The sequence below is a fragment of the Artemia sp. Qi Xiang Cuo genome, chromosome 18 (assembly GCF_049724085.1).
Source record: "Artemia sp. Qi Xiang Cuo chromosome 18, ASM4972408v1, whole genome shotgun sequence".
In the NCBI taxonomy this organism is placed as follows: Eukaryota; Metazoa; Arthropoda; class Branchiopoda; order Anostraca; family Artemiidae; genus Artemia; species Artemia sp. Qi Xiang Cuo.
This window is the reverse complement of record NC_142811.1, coordinates 11,259,431-11,275,520: the sequence shown is the minus strand read 5'-3', so window position 1 is coordinate 11,275,520 and position 16,090 is coordinate 11,259,431. Positions and strand designations below refer to the sequence as shown.

Below are 16,090 nucleotides of genomic sequence, written 5' to 3'. Positions count from 1 at the left end.
CAACAAAAAATAATATATTATACCCACGTCGATCTTTACTATAAAAATGTCAAGCCTTCAAATCACTTTCGACTATTAAAAAGGGCACTAGGCCTTTCGATTTCCAATCGAATGAGCCCTTTTTGAGTTTCTACGACAACAATTTCTATGAACACTTTATATACCCCCAGGGCATAAATTACAACCCATACCCTAAGGGCTGTGAGGGTGGTTATCATCCTCTAAGACCTAATTTTCAGAACTTTCCACTACGTTAAACAAAATGGCTGTCTCGAAATTCGGATTGGATGTGTCTGGGAAAATGGTGGGCGTGAGAGGGGAGTTAGTCTTTCTCCAATCACTTTCAACTATTAAAAAAGGCACTAGCTCTTTTCAATTTCCAATCAAATGAGCCTTTTTGAAGTTTCTACGACAACGCTTTCAATAGAAAACCTTATATGCTCCAAGGGCATAACTTACAACCCTCGCTCTGTGGGTTGGAGGTTGACATCATCGACTATTTAATTTCCAGGATAGGCAGCACTGTCGACCCACATAACTTCCCGGACATTCTGCGTAAAGATGTTTAGAGAAATGGTGGGCATGAGAGGGGGGTTATAGGGCCGTTAACCATTGTCGGCCATTGAAACGGACTATAGCCCTCTCAATTACCTGTTGAACTAGCTTTTTTTGAAGTTTTTACGACAACACTATTATTAAAAACCTTATATGCCCCCAGGGCATAACTTACAACCTTTGCCCTGGGGACTCGTCCTTAAATACATAATACATAGGGGGGATTGTCATCCTTAAATACGTAACTTCCAGAACTTTCAACTGCGTTGAACAAAATGGCTATCTTTAAAGTTTAATTGAATGTGTTTGGGAAATGGTGGGCGAGAAAAGGGGGGGGGTAATTACTCTCCACTCATTTTCGACTATTAAAAAGGGCAATTTCATTTTCCAATCAAATGAGCCCCTATTGAAATTTCTACAACAGCTTTCTATATAAAACTTATATGCCCCAAGGGCATAACTTACAACCCTTGCACTGAGGGCTTTGATGTGGTTTATCATCCTAAAAGATCTAATTTCCAGAACTTTCGACTACGTTGAACAAAATGGATATCGCAAAATTTTGATTGGGTGTGTTTGGGGAAATTGTGGGCGTGAGAGGGGGTTTAGTTGCCCTTCACTCACTTTCGACTATTAAAAGGGCACTAGCCCTTTCAATTTTCAATTGAATGAGCCCTTTTTGATGTTTTTACAACATCGCTTTCTATAAAAACCTTCCATGCTCCCAGGGCATAACTTACAGCCCTTGCCCTGAGGGTTGTGGGGGGATGCGTTGTCATCCTTTAAGACCTAATTTCCAAAACTTTCAACTACGTTGAATAATATTACGTTGCCCTCAAATCACTTTAGACTATTAAATAGGGCATGATCGGCATTAAAAGGCATGAATTTCCAATCGAATGAGCCCCTTTTCAAGTTTCTACGACAAAGATTTAAATAAAAACTTTATATGCCCCCAGGGCATAACTTATAACCCTTTCCCTGAATACTGTGGGGGGACTGTTCTGCTCAAAGGTATAATTTCCTGAACTTTAAACTATGTGGAACAAAATTATTATCTGAAAATGTTGATTGGATATGTTTGGGGAAATAGTGGGCGTGGAAGGGGTGTTAGTTGCCTTCCAATCACTTTAGACTATTAAAAACGGCACTAGCCATTTCATTTTCCAATCGAATTAATCCTTTTTGAAGTTTCTGCGACGACGCGTTCTATAAAAACCTTATATGTCCCCAGGGCATAACTTACAACCCTTGCCCTGAGGGCTGTGGGGGAGTGTACTCCTCAAAAATGTAATTTCTATCTAGAAATCTACAACACTGAACAAAATGGCTATCGAAAAATTTTGATTGGATGTGCTTGGGGAAAAGGTCGGCGACAGAGAGGGGGGGGCTTGTTGCCCTCAAATCACTTTGGAATATTAAAAAGGGCACTAGACCTTTGATTTTCAATCAAATGAGCCCTTTTTCAAGTGTCTACGACAAAGATTTCAATAAAAACTTATATGCCCCCAGGGCATAACTTAAAACCCTTGCCCGGAAGACTGTGGGGGGAATGTCCTGCTCAAATGTATAATTTCCTGAACTTTAACTGTGTGGAACAAAATGGATATCTCAAAATTTTGATTGGATGTGTTTGGGGAAATGGTGGGCTTTGAAGGGTTGTTAGTTGCCTTCCAAATACTTTCAACGATTGAAAAGGGCACTAGACATTTCAATTTCTAATCGAATGATCCCTTTTTGAAGTTTTTATGGCAACGCCTTCTATAGAAACTTATATGCCCCAGGGCATAACTTACAACCCTTGCCCTTAGGGTTGTGAGGTGGGTTGTCATCCTCAAAGACCTAATTTCCAGAACTTAAAACTACGTTAAAGAAAACGGCTATCTCAAAATTTTGATTGGATGTGTGTGAGGAAACGGTGGGCGTGAGAGGGGGGTTAGTAGCCCTCCAATCACTTTCGACTATTAAAAAGGGCACTAGCCCTTTTAATTTTCAAGCGAATGAGCCTTTTTTGAAGTTTCTACGACAACGCCTTCTATAAAAACCTTTTTTGCCCCCAGGACTTAACTTACAACCCTTGCCCTGAAAGCTGCGGGGGAGTGTCCTCCTCAAAAACATAATTTCTTTCTGGAAATCAACTACGATGAGAAAAATGGCTATCTCAAAATTTTGATTGGATGTGTTTCTGGAAAGGGTGGGCGTGGAAGGGGTGTTAGTTGCCTTCCAATCACTTGCACTGTTAAAAAGGGCACAAGCCACTCCAATTTCCAATTGAATGAGCCCTTTTCGAAGTTTCTACGACAGCTTCTTCGATACAAAGTGCCCTGCTCTAAAGGAACAAAAATAATACATGATACACCGTGCCAACATTGTTATTATATGCCCTCAGGGCGTAACTTAAAACCCTTGCCCCGAGGGTTGTGGGGGAGTGTCCTCCTCAAAAACATATTTTCTATCTAGAAATCAACTACGCTGAACAAAATGGCGATCTCAAAATTTTCATTGGATGTGTTTGGGGGACTGATGGGCGTTGAGGGGGGGGGAAAGTTGCCCTCCAATCACTTTCGGCTATTAAAAACGGCCTTCAACGCCTTCTATGAAAATCTTATATGCCCCCAGGGCATAACTTAAAACCCTTGCCCCGTGGGTTGTTGGGGAGTGTTCTCCTCAAAAACATATTTTCTATCTGGAAATCAACTACACTGAACAAAAAGGCTATCTCAAAATTTTAATTGGATGTGTTTGGGGCAAGGAGGGGCGTAGAGGGGGGGGGGGCTAGTTGCCCTCCAATCACTGTCTACTATTAAAAATGGCACCAGCCCCACCAATTACTAATCGAATGAGCCCTTTTCGAAGTTTCTACGAAAACTCCTTCGATACGATGTGCCAAGGTATGGAGAAGAAGAAGAAAAAAGAAAAATAAATAATACATTGTGTCCACATCGTTCTTTACTTAGTTAGGGTTATCGTGCTGCCTATGATATTAACTCATCCTGATTTTCCTGACCTAACTTTAAAAAATAGAAAATTCCTGTAATTTAGTGTCACTATCCTTAGGAGTTTCGGGTTATGTTGACCCAGGAGGCACACCTGTTAGACCTTTCAAAGTTTCTGAACCAAATGCCTATCTCAAAATTTTAACCACATCATAGTGACAGTTACATTCCCATAGGCATATTTATCGGACATTTTTTATGATTTTAGATACAGGTACCGTCTTGTAATGGATGTCTTTTGGGGGTTTATGGGGGACCCGGGTATTAAATAGGAAGAGGAAGGGGCCAATTACCCCCAGTCACTTTTGGCTCTTAAAAAGATCACTAGAACTTTAAATTTTCAATAAAATGAAATTATTGGAATTATAATTAATATGAAATTTTTCAATAATATGAAATATAAAATTATAACAATTATAATCAATAGTATGAATAATTTTCAATAAATTATTCCAATAATATTGGAAGTTTAAACGATCAACCCTTCCATACAGGATGGCCAGAAAATTAAAAAATAGCACATTGAAGGGTTTATGGCTCTTTACTTACGAAGTTCATTTGTGCTGCCTCTGAAAGCTTTGTAGAAAGGTTTGTCAACTGATATGATCATTATAGGCACCAGTACTACACCATTGGTGCTGGATCATGAAAGCTGACTTACAGTAACAATATTTTGGCATTCGGCTTTCATTAGCTTATTTTACTTTAATACAATCTATTGAATTATTATAACCGTGTTAATTCAAGAATTCTTGTTTCCCCAACTTACTTCTTCTTGTTTGTTTTGCTTACTTAAACTGTTTTATTTTTTTTAATTTTTTTTTATCTGGAACTTAAAGTGATATATAGCCACACCAAAGTGTTGTCAGTTAAATATGATATTGAATCAGTAATAACACCTAAATATGTCAGTTGAAAATATAAAAATATAGTAAAATTACAAATTTGGCATAACAAAATGGTTAGTAATATTTTGCACAAACTTTAGCTATGTCTGTTTTCTTTCTGTATAATTTATTGAATTACTTGAATTAATTAAATTTTAATTAATTTAAATTTAATTAATTATGTAAATTGAAAGAGTTCAATTTGAAATCCTTATTTGGCACCATCTCTTGATCCATTTTCCGGGTTAGTTTCCTTACTTTTTTAATGCGCTTCAATCGTTTTTGGGAAGATTTATAGAACTTAAAGAAAATTTATTTGGGTGAAAATGCTATTTATCCAAATACTATTTCACTGTTTATTCAAAACTGTTTGATGTATTTTAGGAATATACCTGTCGAAAAGACTATATCAAATATTTTGCATTGGCTTCAATGCTTTCCAGCATAACTAATTAAAACTCACTCGAACGATTGTGTTTGCTTTCTAACTGTGAATATCTTGCTTCCACTTTTCAGAAAGCTTAGTAATGAGGGAAGAGAGGGCTGTCTCGAGCACGATTATTTCAAATAGGTGAGGGATCCTATAATATCCTTTCATTCCCTTGTATATTCCATGGATCTGATCATGACATTTCCTTTTTGTTTGTCAACTGTCATGCATCTTAATACTATTTGGAGTTTGATGTAAAGAATGTATTGTTGTGAACGAAAATGTACTCCAGCCTCTGACACAACATAAGCAATGACAAAGCTTGATAAAAGCTTTAACTGTGCTTCTGTATTGTTTAGTGTAATTATTATTAATAATAATAATAATCTGTATTTAAAAGCCTTTTAAAACCATATACAAAAAGGACAAACACTAAAGAAAAATTACACTCCATTTGACATCCTTCCCATCAGTACAAAATTTCCTACTGCCACAATATAACGGGGAGTCCTAGACCTCATTACCTCATGAAGCAGAGTATCTTCCCCATCCTGGATATTTGATCCCCTTAAGTGAGAGATTTACTTACACCGGAGGAGGAAATGGCCCAACCCATAATCATTTTCCCCACATCTCAAGCAACTATATCTGACTTCCGGACACTCCCTCATTTTCCTTACAACCTTACATTGGAAGACAATTTTTTCGAAGCTGAATCCAAATCCTCAGATATTTAATGGGCATATGATGTAGGCCTAATGTAATATGATATAATTAATATTGTAATTAATATAATTAGTATGAAAATATTGTAATTAATATGAATTAATAATCAATATGTAATTAATATGATAAATATTAATCTGACTGATTGATTCTTTTATTTAAATATGTCCCAAAAAGTGTCTCAACAATAATATGTCCCAACATATTTAAATATGTCCCAACAAAATAAACATAGACACTACTAAAAGATCAAGTGGAAAAAGCGCGGCGGCTCAATCAATTAATTACTTCACATAATCATATAACGATTTAGTCAATTTACATAACGACATAAATATACAGACAACAAAGAAGAAGAAGTAGAAAAAACTATGATCAAACAGTTCGTGGTAACGAACTGTAAGTAAGGAGCGACCCGGCTCAATGGTAACCGAAACTCTAGAAAACGGGTTTTTTATACCAATAGATACATCAAAAGAATCAGATTTCAATGCTGAATTCAAATATATAACTTTCATCAAGTTTAGTTCTACCCATCAACCGAAAAAAAACGGAATTTTGATACCAGTAGATACATCAAAAGAATCAAATTTTAATTCTGATTTCAAATATATAAGTTTCATCAAGTTTAATCCTACCTATCAAAAGTTACACGCCTGAGAAAATTTGGCTGATTTTCGAAAAAAGGGGGAAGGACCCCCTAAAAATTATAGAATCTTAATGAAAATTGTTTATTTGTTTTTTTGTTGTTTTTTTCCCCAGGGGTGATCGTATCGACCCAGTGGTCCTAGAATATCGTGGGAGGACTCATTGGAACAGAAATTAAAAGTTCTAGTGACCTTTTTAAGTGGCAAAAAAAAATGGAGGGCAACTAGGCCCCCTCCCACGCTCATTTTTTTCCCAAAGTCACCTGATCAAAATTTTGAGATAGCCATTTTGTTCAGCATGGTTGAAAATGGAGCAAACACATCCAATCAAAATTTTGAGACAGCCATTTTGTTCAGCGTAGTTGATTTCCACATAGAAATTATGTTTTTGAGGAGGACACTCCCCCACAGCCATCCAGGACAAGGGTTTTAAGTTATGACCTGGGGGCACATAAAAACGATGTTGGCAAAGTGTATTATTTATTATTTTTTTCCTTTAGAACAGGGCACTTCGTATCGAAGAAGTTGTCGTAGAAACTTCGAAAAGGGCTTATTCAATTGGAAATTGGAGTGGTTTGTGCCCTTTTTAATAGTCCAAAATGATCAGAAGGCAACTAACTCCCCTTCTACGCCAACCATTTCCTGAAACACATCCAATCAAAATTTTGAGATAGCCATTTTGTTCCACGCAGTTTAAAGTTCTGGAAATTATAGCCATTTTGTTCAGAGTAGTTGATTTCCAGATAGAAATTACGTTTTTGAGGAGGACACTCCCCAAAACCCTCAGGGCAAGGGTTGTATGTTATGCCCTGGTTGTATATAAGGTTTTTATAGAAACCTTTGCCGTAGAAACTTCAAAAAGGGTTCATTCGATTGAAAATTTAAAGGGCTAGTGCCCTTTTTAAAGGGCACTAGCCCGAAACACATTCTATCAAAATTTAAGATAGCTATTTTGTTGAACGTAGTTGAAAGTACTGGAAATTAGGTATTTGAGGATGACAACCCCCCACAGCCCTCAGGACAAGGGTTGTAAGTTATGCCCTGGGGGCATATACGGTTTTTATAGAAAGCGTTGTCGCAGAAAGTTCATAAAAGGCTCATTCGATTGAAAATTGAAATGGCTAGTGCCCTATTTAATAGCCGAAAGTGATTGGAAGGCAAATAATAAACCTTCCAAGCCCACCATTTCCCCAAACACATCTAATCAAAATTTTGAGATAGCCATTTTCTTCCACGCAGTTTAAAGTTCTGGAAATTATACCTTCGAGCAGGACGCTCCCACCACAGTCTTCAGGGCAAGAGTCCTAAGTTATGCCCTGGGGGCATATAAAGTTTTATTGAAATCTTTGTCGTAGAAACTTGAAAAAAGGGCTATATAACTTGAATAGTCGAAAGTGATTAGAAGGCAACTAACACCCCTTCCACGCCCACCTTTTCCCCAAACACATCGAATCAAAATTTTTAGATGACCATTTTATTCAACGTAGTTGAAAGTTTTGGAAATTAGGTCTTTAAGGAAGACAACCCTTCCCCCCCACAACCCTCAGGGCAAGGGTTGTAAGTTATGACCTGGGGGCATATAAGATTTTTGTCGATAGCATTGCCGTAGAAACATCGAAACGAGTTAATTCAATTGTAAATTGAAAGGGCTAGTGCTCGTTTTGAAAGTCAAAAGTGATTGGTCGGTAACTAAGCCCCCTCTCACCCCCACTATTTCCCCGAACACATACAATAAAGATTTTGAGATATCTATTTTGTTCAACATAGTTGAAAGTTCTGGAAATTAGGTTATTTAGGATTATAACCCCCTCAGAGCCCTTAGTGCAAGGGTTGTAAGTTATGCCCTGGGGGCATATAAGGTTTCTATAGAAAGTTGTTGTAGAAATTTCAAAAAGGGCTTATTTGATTGGAAATTGAAAGAAGTAGTGTCCTTTTTAATAGTCGAAAGTGAGTGGAAAGTAATTAACCCCCCTCTCACGCCCACCATTTCCCCAAACACATTCAATCAAAGTTTAGAGAGAGCATTTTGTTCAGTGTAGTTTAAAGTTTTGGAAATTATGTATTTGAGGATGACAAACCCCTCAGAGCGCCCAGGGCAAAGGTTGTAACTTATGCCCTGGGGCATATAAGGTCTTTATAGATAAAGTTGTCGTAAAAACTTCAAAAGGTGTTCATTCAATTGGAAATTGATTGGGCTAGTGCCCCTTTTAATAGTCGAAAGTGATTGGAGGGTAACTACCTCCCTCTCATGCGCATCATTTCCCAAAGCACACCCCACCAAAAATTGCAGATAGCCCTTTGTTTGAAGGGAGCTAAAAGTTCTAGTAGAAAGAAATTTAGCCTTTGCGGAAGGCAACCCCCCTCCCGCCCTAAGGGAGAGGGTTGGTAGTTATGCCCTGGGGGCATGTAAGGTTTTTATTGAAAGCGTTGTCGTATAAACTTCAAAAGTGCTCATTTGACTGGAAATTGAAAGGACTAGTGCCTTTTTTAATAGTTGAAAGTTATTGAAGAGGAACTAACTCCCCTCTGACGCCCATCATTTCCCCAAACACAACTAATCAAAATTTTTAGATAGCCATTTTGTTTAACGTAGTTGAAAGTCTTGGAAATTAGGTCTTTGAGGATGACAACCCCCCTCAAAGCCCTTAGGGTAAGGGTTGTAATTTATGCCCTGGGGGCATATCAGGTGCTTATAGGAAGCTTTGTCATAGAATCTCGAAAAGAGCTCATTCGATTGAATGTTGAAAGGTCTAGTGCCGTTGTCAATAGTCTAAAGTGATTGGAAGACTTGACATATATATCGATAAGGTCAATGCGGGTATAAGGCATTATTTTTTTTTTTTTTTTTAGACCAGGGCACTTGGTATGGAAGGAGTTGTCTTAGGAACTTCGAAAAGGCCTCATTCGATTCAAAATAGAAAGGGATGATGTCCTTTTTAAGAGTCGACAGTGATTGGAGTGTAACTAATCCCCCTACCACGCCCATCCTCCCATTTGCCCATTATGTTTAAAAACTAAATGTTGTCTTAAGATTAAATCAAAATGCATTGTGTTAATTCTAATTCCCAATAAGTTATCTCAGCAGTATCCCAAGAACGACCGAGGGTATTATGTTCAAACTTTCGGGGCTACTTCTGTTCTTAAAATTTAACCAAATCAAAACATCGTAAGTGTACCAAAGCTATCAATGAAATTAAACCTTGTGATTTTGCGGATGATATCATTTTTCCATGTCAGGTCAATTAGAGGAGGTATGAAACTAAATTAAACACTACTATATGTGTCCAGATATTTAAAAGGGTATATGTTGTTAAAAATTTCTGAAAATGTTTCTCCAGCATACAAATAGCTGGCCAAAATATAAAGTCTTAAAAAACGAAAAGATTTAAAGTATTATTTTCTTTTTGCCTGAAAACACTGTGTCAATATAAAACAAACAGAAATTAATTTTAAAAAAAACTTTTTCCACAAAATGAATTTTTAAAAGAAAAGTAAAGAACTCCATTAAACCAAAAATAAGCGAAAATAAAATCAAATAAACTACCAAGCGTCAAACTACCACAAATCAGCATCGATAAATAAATGAAACCCAAAACGAACAGAAATTACAATAAATAACCGAGTCAAACCCAAAACGAGCAGAAATTAACATGAGTTGGGCTCAGCCCCTATCCTATGCCTTCCCAAGGCCTGAACATATTTGCACTTTACTGAAAAAAATACAAATGAATGTGCATTGTCAGTTTAATATACGTATACTGATATTTAGTAATCAAAATGTTAATATTATTTGATTTATTAAAGTTATAAATGCAAAAACATTTACATTTTTTCAGTAAAGGGCAAATTATGTTCTGGCCTTGGGAAGACATAGGAGTTTTGAGCCCAACTCATGTTATTTTTTGCTCGTTTTGAGTTTGACTCGGTTATTTATTGCAATTTCAGTTCGTTTTTGGTTTCATTTATTTATTGATGCTGATTTGTGTTAGTTTCACGCTTGGTAGATTATTTGATTTTATTTTTGCTCATTTTAGGTTTAATGGAGTTTTTTCCATTTCTTTGAAAAACTTATTTTGTTGAAAATTTTTTTTTTTAATTAATCACTACTAAAAACGTTCGTAAATAAAATTAAAGAACTTTCAGGAAAGCCATTTAACCAAAAAAAAGTAAAATTAATATGCAAATTTCGTTCTAACTATTCACGTACGGTGAGCCAAAACCAAAACCTGCATTAATTCAAAAACGTTCAGAAATTAAATAAAAAAAACAAATATGTTTAACTGAAAGTAAGGAACACCATTAGTCTTAAAATGAACAAAGATTATTCCGTATATGGAAGGGACAGTCTCCTCCTCAATACCTCACTCTTTACGCTAAAGTTTGACTTTTTCTCACAACTCTACTTTTCAAAACAATAAAAAACTTTAGCGTAAAGAGCGTTTTTACGTTTCATATACAGAATAGTTTCTGTTCGTTTTAAGCTTTATTGTTGCTCCTTAATTTAAGTTAAAAAAAAAACTTTTTTTCATTTAATCATGCGCATGGACGAAAATAGCCTTTAAACGCTTATTAAAAAAAAAAAAACAGGATTGTTTAACTGAAATTAAGGAGCGACATTAAAACTTAAAATGAACAGAAATTATTCCGTATATGAAAGGGGCTGTCCCCTCTTTAACGCTTCGCTTTAGCGTCGTTATGACGCTGAAGTTTTTTTTTATTATTTTAAAAAACAGAGTTGTGAGAAAGAGTATAACTTTAGCGTAAAGAGCGAGGCGTTGAGGAGGGGACAGAAATTAAACAAAAAAAACAAGTATTTTTAACTGAAAGTAAGGAACACCATTAGTCTTAAAATGAACAGAGATTATTCCGTATATGGAAGGGACTGTCTCCTCCTCAACGCCTCACTCTTTACGCTAAAGTTTGACTCTTTCTCACAACTCTACTTTTCAAAACAATTTAAAAACTTTAGCGTAAAGAGCGAGGCGTCGAGGAAGGGACGGCCCGTTTCATATACAGAATAGTTTCTGTTCGTTTTAAGCTTTATTGTTGCTCCTTACTTTCAGTTAAAAAAACTTTTTTTCATTTAATCATGTACATGGACGAAAATAGCCTTTAAGCGCTTATTAAATAAAAAAAAACAGGATTGTTTAACTGAAATTAAGGAGCGACATTAAAGCTTAAAATGAACAGAAATTATTCCGTATATGAAAGGGGGTGTCCCCTCCTCAACGCTTCGCTTTAGCGTCGTAAAGACGCTAAGGTTTTTTTTTATTATTTTAAAAAACAGAGTTGTGAGAAAGAGTATAACTTTAGCGTAAAGAGCGAGGCATTGAGGAGGGGACAGCGCCTTTCATATACGAAATAATTTCTGTTCGTTTTAAGTTTTAATGTCGCTCCTTACTTTCAGTTAAAAAAAACTTGTTTTTTTAGTTAATTTTTGAATGTTTTTATATTAATGCAGGTTTTGATTTTGGCTCACTGAGTATAAATAATTAAAACAAAATTTGCCTATTAACTTTACTTTTATTTGGTTACGAATTAAGTAACTTTTGGTTACGAATACGTAACTTACGAATTAACTTATGAAACGAACTTCTATATTCATATATTTTTAATACGCATTAAGGGGTTCACCCCCTTGTAAATACCTCGCTCTTTACGCTAAAGTTCGAATTTTGTTTAATTTCTTTAAAAATGACCCCTTAATCACAAAGGCCGTTAATTGGAATAAATAGCTCTTATGAAAGTACTAAAAAATCTTTGGCGTAAAGAGCGAGGTATTGACTAGGAGGCGAACCCAGATCATATACGTAATAATTTCTGTTCGTTTTAAGATTTGATGTTGCTCCTTACTCTCAGTTGAAAAACTTGTTTTTTTTAATTTCTGATCGTTTTTTTAAATAATGCTGGGAAATCCGGCACCCTCTTCATAGCAATGTCCCTTCCCCCATGAAAATTTCCTCCATGGAAAGATCTTCCCACGTAACCCTTGACCCCCCTCCCCCAACAACCATAAAAAAATCCCTTCTGAAAACGTCTGTATACTTCCCAATAACCAGCACTATATGTAAATATTGGGCAAAGCTCACAACCTTCAGCCCTTCCCCTGGGGACTGTGGGGGACTAAGTCATCCTAAAAAACATAGTTATTATATTTTCGACCATGCCGAACAATATGGCTATCTCAAAATTTTGATCGGGTGAATTTGGGAAAAAATAAGCGTGGGAAGGCCTAGTTGCCCTCCATTTTTTTGGTTTCTTAAAAAGGGCGCTATAACTTTAAATTTCCGTTCCAATGAGACGTCCCGCGATATTCTAGGACTACTGGGTCGATATGATCTTCCCCTGGAAAAAAAAAACAACAAAAAAACAAATAAACACGCATCTGTGATCTTTCTTCTGGCAAAAAATACGATATTCCACATTTTTGCCGATAGGAGCTTGAAACCGCTACAGTAGGTTCTCTGATACGCTGAATCTGATGGTGCGATTTTCGTTATGGTTCTATATCTTTTAGGTGGTGTTTGCCTCTTTTTCGAAAATCAGGCAAATTTTCTCAGGCGCGTAACTTTTTATAGGTCAAACTAAACTTGATAAAACTTATATATTTGAGATAAGCATAAACATTTTATTCTTTTGATGTATCTATTTGTTTAAAAATTCCGTTTTTTAGAGTTTTAGTTACTATTGAGCCGGGTCGCTCCTTACTTGCAGTTCGTTACCACGAACTGTTTGATAATACTCACTGTAACAGACATTAAATTCTTTAAATAAATTGATAAGGTTGTTTTTGTTTTAAAATCTAAGCAAATTTTCCATCAATAGACATTACAAAAAACTGTTAAAAGCAACAACATTGAGAGGATTTGAACCCACTTGCACTCTGATAACTAATTGAAGTCCTGGCTATTGACTAAGAAAGTCCCCAGGAATTTGTTCCTGTGGAAACTTTCTGCATTTTTCTTTACGTTGTCAAGGTAACCAAAATTTTGGATTACTACCAACGAATTAAGTTACTTCTCAGCATTTACTACGTGAAAACCAACTAAAAATTTTGTGTCATAGTTGATATAAGGAACCATTAAATGGGACTTTGTTCGTCATACAATAAGCAGGTTATGTAGTCTGAGATATAATTTTTTATTTAATTTGAAGATTTGTTTAACAAATGTCAACATCAACTTCAATATTCTAGGCTGTTTCTTCAATTATTTATGATCCACACATGTCAGCCTTTGGGTGGGGGTGGGATCAAACATGAGAAAAATATACATAGTGGTAAATATTTTTCTACAGAGGTCCTCCAGGCCAGTCTTAGTCGGGTTGTAATGTCCCCTGCTAAGGAAGCCGATGGAACTTTCATTATTATTCTGGCCTTTCCTATGACATCTTGTATATTCCATTTAACTGGTCTATTGTTGGTTTTTAATCATAATTGTATCACCAAAAATTTCTTCCCGCTTGAGAAAACCCTTGTACCCCATCATAAAATCAAGCATGTGTCATCTAAAGAATTCTATAATTCTCCATGATTTCTTTTGTTTTTCACATAATTACCCCCTTTTTTGCATTTTTTTGCATTGTCTTTCGATCAGTTTTTTTATGCTAAAAGCATACTCCAGTTAAACCGTGATTCCAGTTAATTGATTTATTCATATTTAGTTAGATGAATTTATTTAAAGCCAAAGGATTAAAGCGTGGTTACAATCCTTGAAAAACACCGCACTTGAAATATGAATATAAAAGCACCCTGTAAATCATTTTATATTAATAAACGGATTGTTGACAAAACTTGTTGACAAAACGCCCAACCCATGTGTTTATTTTTGAACTTCTGTACATCAAAGACAGAAATTTGGCCCATATACGGTTAAATTCCTTTTGGATAAAAATTGTTGGATATCAAAATAAAGTGGATATATATATATATATATATATATATATATATATATATATATATATATATATATATATATATATATATATATATATATATATATATATATATATATATATATATATATATATATATATATATATATATATATATATATATATATATATATAATATAAATATAATATATATATATATATATATATATATATATATATATATATATATATATATATATATATATATATATATATATATATATATATATATATATATATATATATATATATATATTTATAGTGAGCAATAATTGTATGTGTATATATTCTATTTCTTGACATTGGTTCCATATTTTTTCGGAAAACTGGTATCTTGGAATATTCTCGCATAAAAAAAAACGGTTTAGATACGTCAGAAGTCTCAAAAAATTCGTTAAGAGCCTTGATTTTGGTTTTTACGAATGACTTCATGTACTATTTTTGTACATCACATAAGCATTTCTTATGATATCATATAAACATTTTCTTATATGATGTCATGCATAGCGTAAATACGGTTGTTGAGTTTCTAACGCATCAATGTTTTGTATAACATAAAGTCTGTTGGAAGGCCCAAAAACGAGAATTTGAAGTTGCCGTTCCTATAAATGATAATTCTTTGGAACCAACACCTGAACTATCAAACGTGATCAGATGTAAAAATTGACAACCTGGACCATCAATTGCAACAACACCAATACGGGCAGCTAAAGCGAAAGCCATTGCTAAATTTTTTGAAGTAATCAAATTTCATAAATGCGTCAAAATGAAAATGAAGAGCGAAGATACGGGCGGTTGGAAAATATGCGAAAACGACAATTAGAGCATGTCAAAAATGAAATGAAGAGCAGAGACACACGTGGTTAGAAGACATGCGACACCGTGCAAGCGAGCGAGTCAAAAATAAAATGAAGACCAAACACACACCCCGTTAGAAGAAAAGTGGCGGCGTGTCAAAAATGAAAATGAAGATCAAGATAACACGCTGGTAGAAGAACAGGGGCGACGAACCAAAAACGAAAATGAAGAGCAAAGACACACGCAGTTAGAAGACATGTTTATTCCCTTTTTTCCAACAATATTGACCTTTCTATTTTGTTGTTTTGTTACGGTACTGGTATTCAAATTCTTTTATTCGGGTAAAATGTAATGGAGTAGTTTCTGATTCAAAGGTGTTTCTTCGGCGTGGGGTCCGTCAAGGTGGTGTGCTTTCTCCAACTATTTTTAAGTTATGTATAGCTCTTATCCTTTTATCTTTGCCTTCGACTTTCATTTTTGATGGAATTGATGTCTCGTATCTTGCTTATGTGGACGATGTTCTCCTTGTCAGTCGTTCTAGGGCTACACTCTCACATTCTGTCAGCTGGATCTCAGACCAGTTCAGACGGATTGGATTTATGTTGAATATTGATAAGTGCAAATATATTTCATTTAATTCGAGTGCGATTCTCCCTCTTAATTGTGTTTTTTTCTCTAGTCCCTGTGTCTCTTCTTTTCAGTGGCTTGGTATTCACATTACTAATAATCTCAAAACACTTCGGGCTCTGACAGTTTCTAATGCAAAAAAAAAAAAATTCAGGTAGGATATTCAAAAGTTGTTGCAAATAGAGGGAGGTACAATAGAAAAGCACTTGGGAAATTATATTCTTCATTTTGCGATCATTCTATTCTTTTTTTTATCTGGTTTTCTTCCATTTCTGAAGCCTAAAGATCTGAATTCTATACGGACTTATTATTTTAAATTTTCTCGGTACCTTTTGTGCCTCCCTCCGTGGTTCCGGAACCGGCATCTAATATCGCGATTCGGTCTCCCTGATTTACGGGAAAAAGTGACTGTGCTTGCGGGAAAGCTGTCGTTGTCTGCAGGTCTTACTGCGCACCATAATTTACGTCGTCTTATTAAATAATTGTTAAGTG

At 35.3% G+C, this 16,090-nt stretch overlaps 1 protein-coding gene across 1 annotated transcript in view; it reads left to right on the top strand.

Moving 5' to 3' along the window:
* The window catches only part of LOC148941205 (inactive tyrosine-protein kinase RYK-like), a 155,626-nt gene that overhangs the window by 55,810 nt on the left and 83,726 nt on the right, over nucleotides 1–16,090 (top strand). The gene's annotated exons all lie outside the window — the stretch shown is intronic.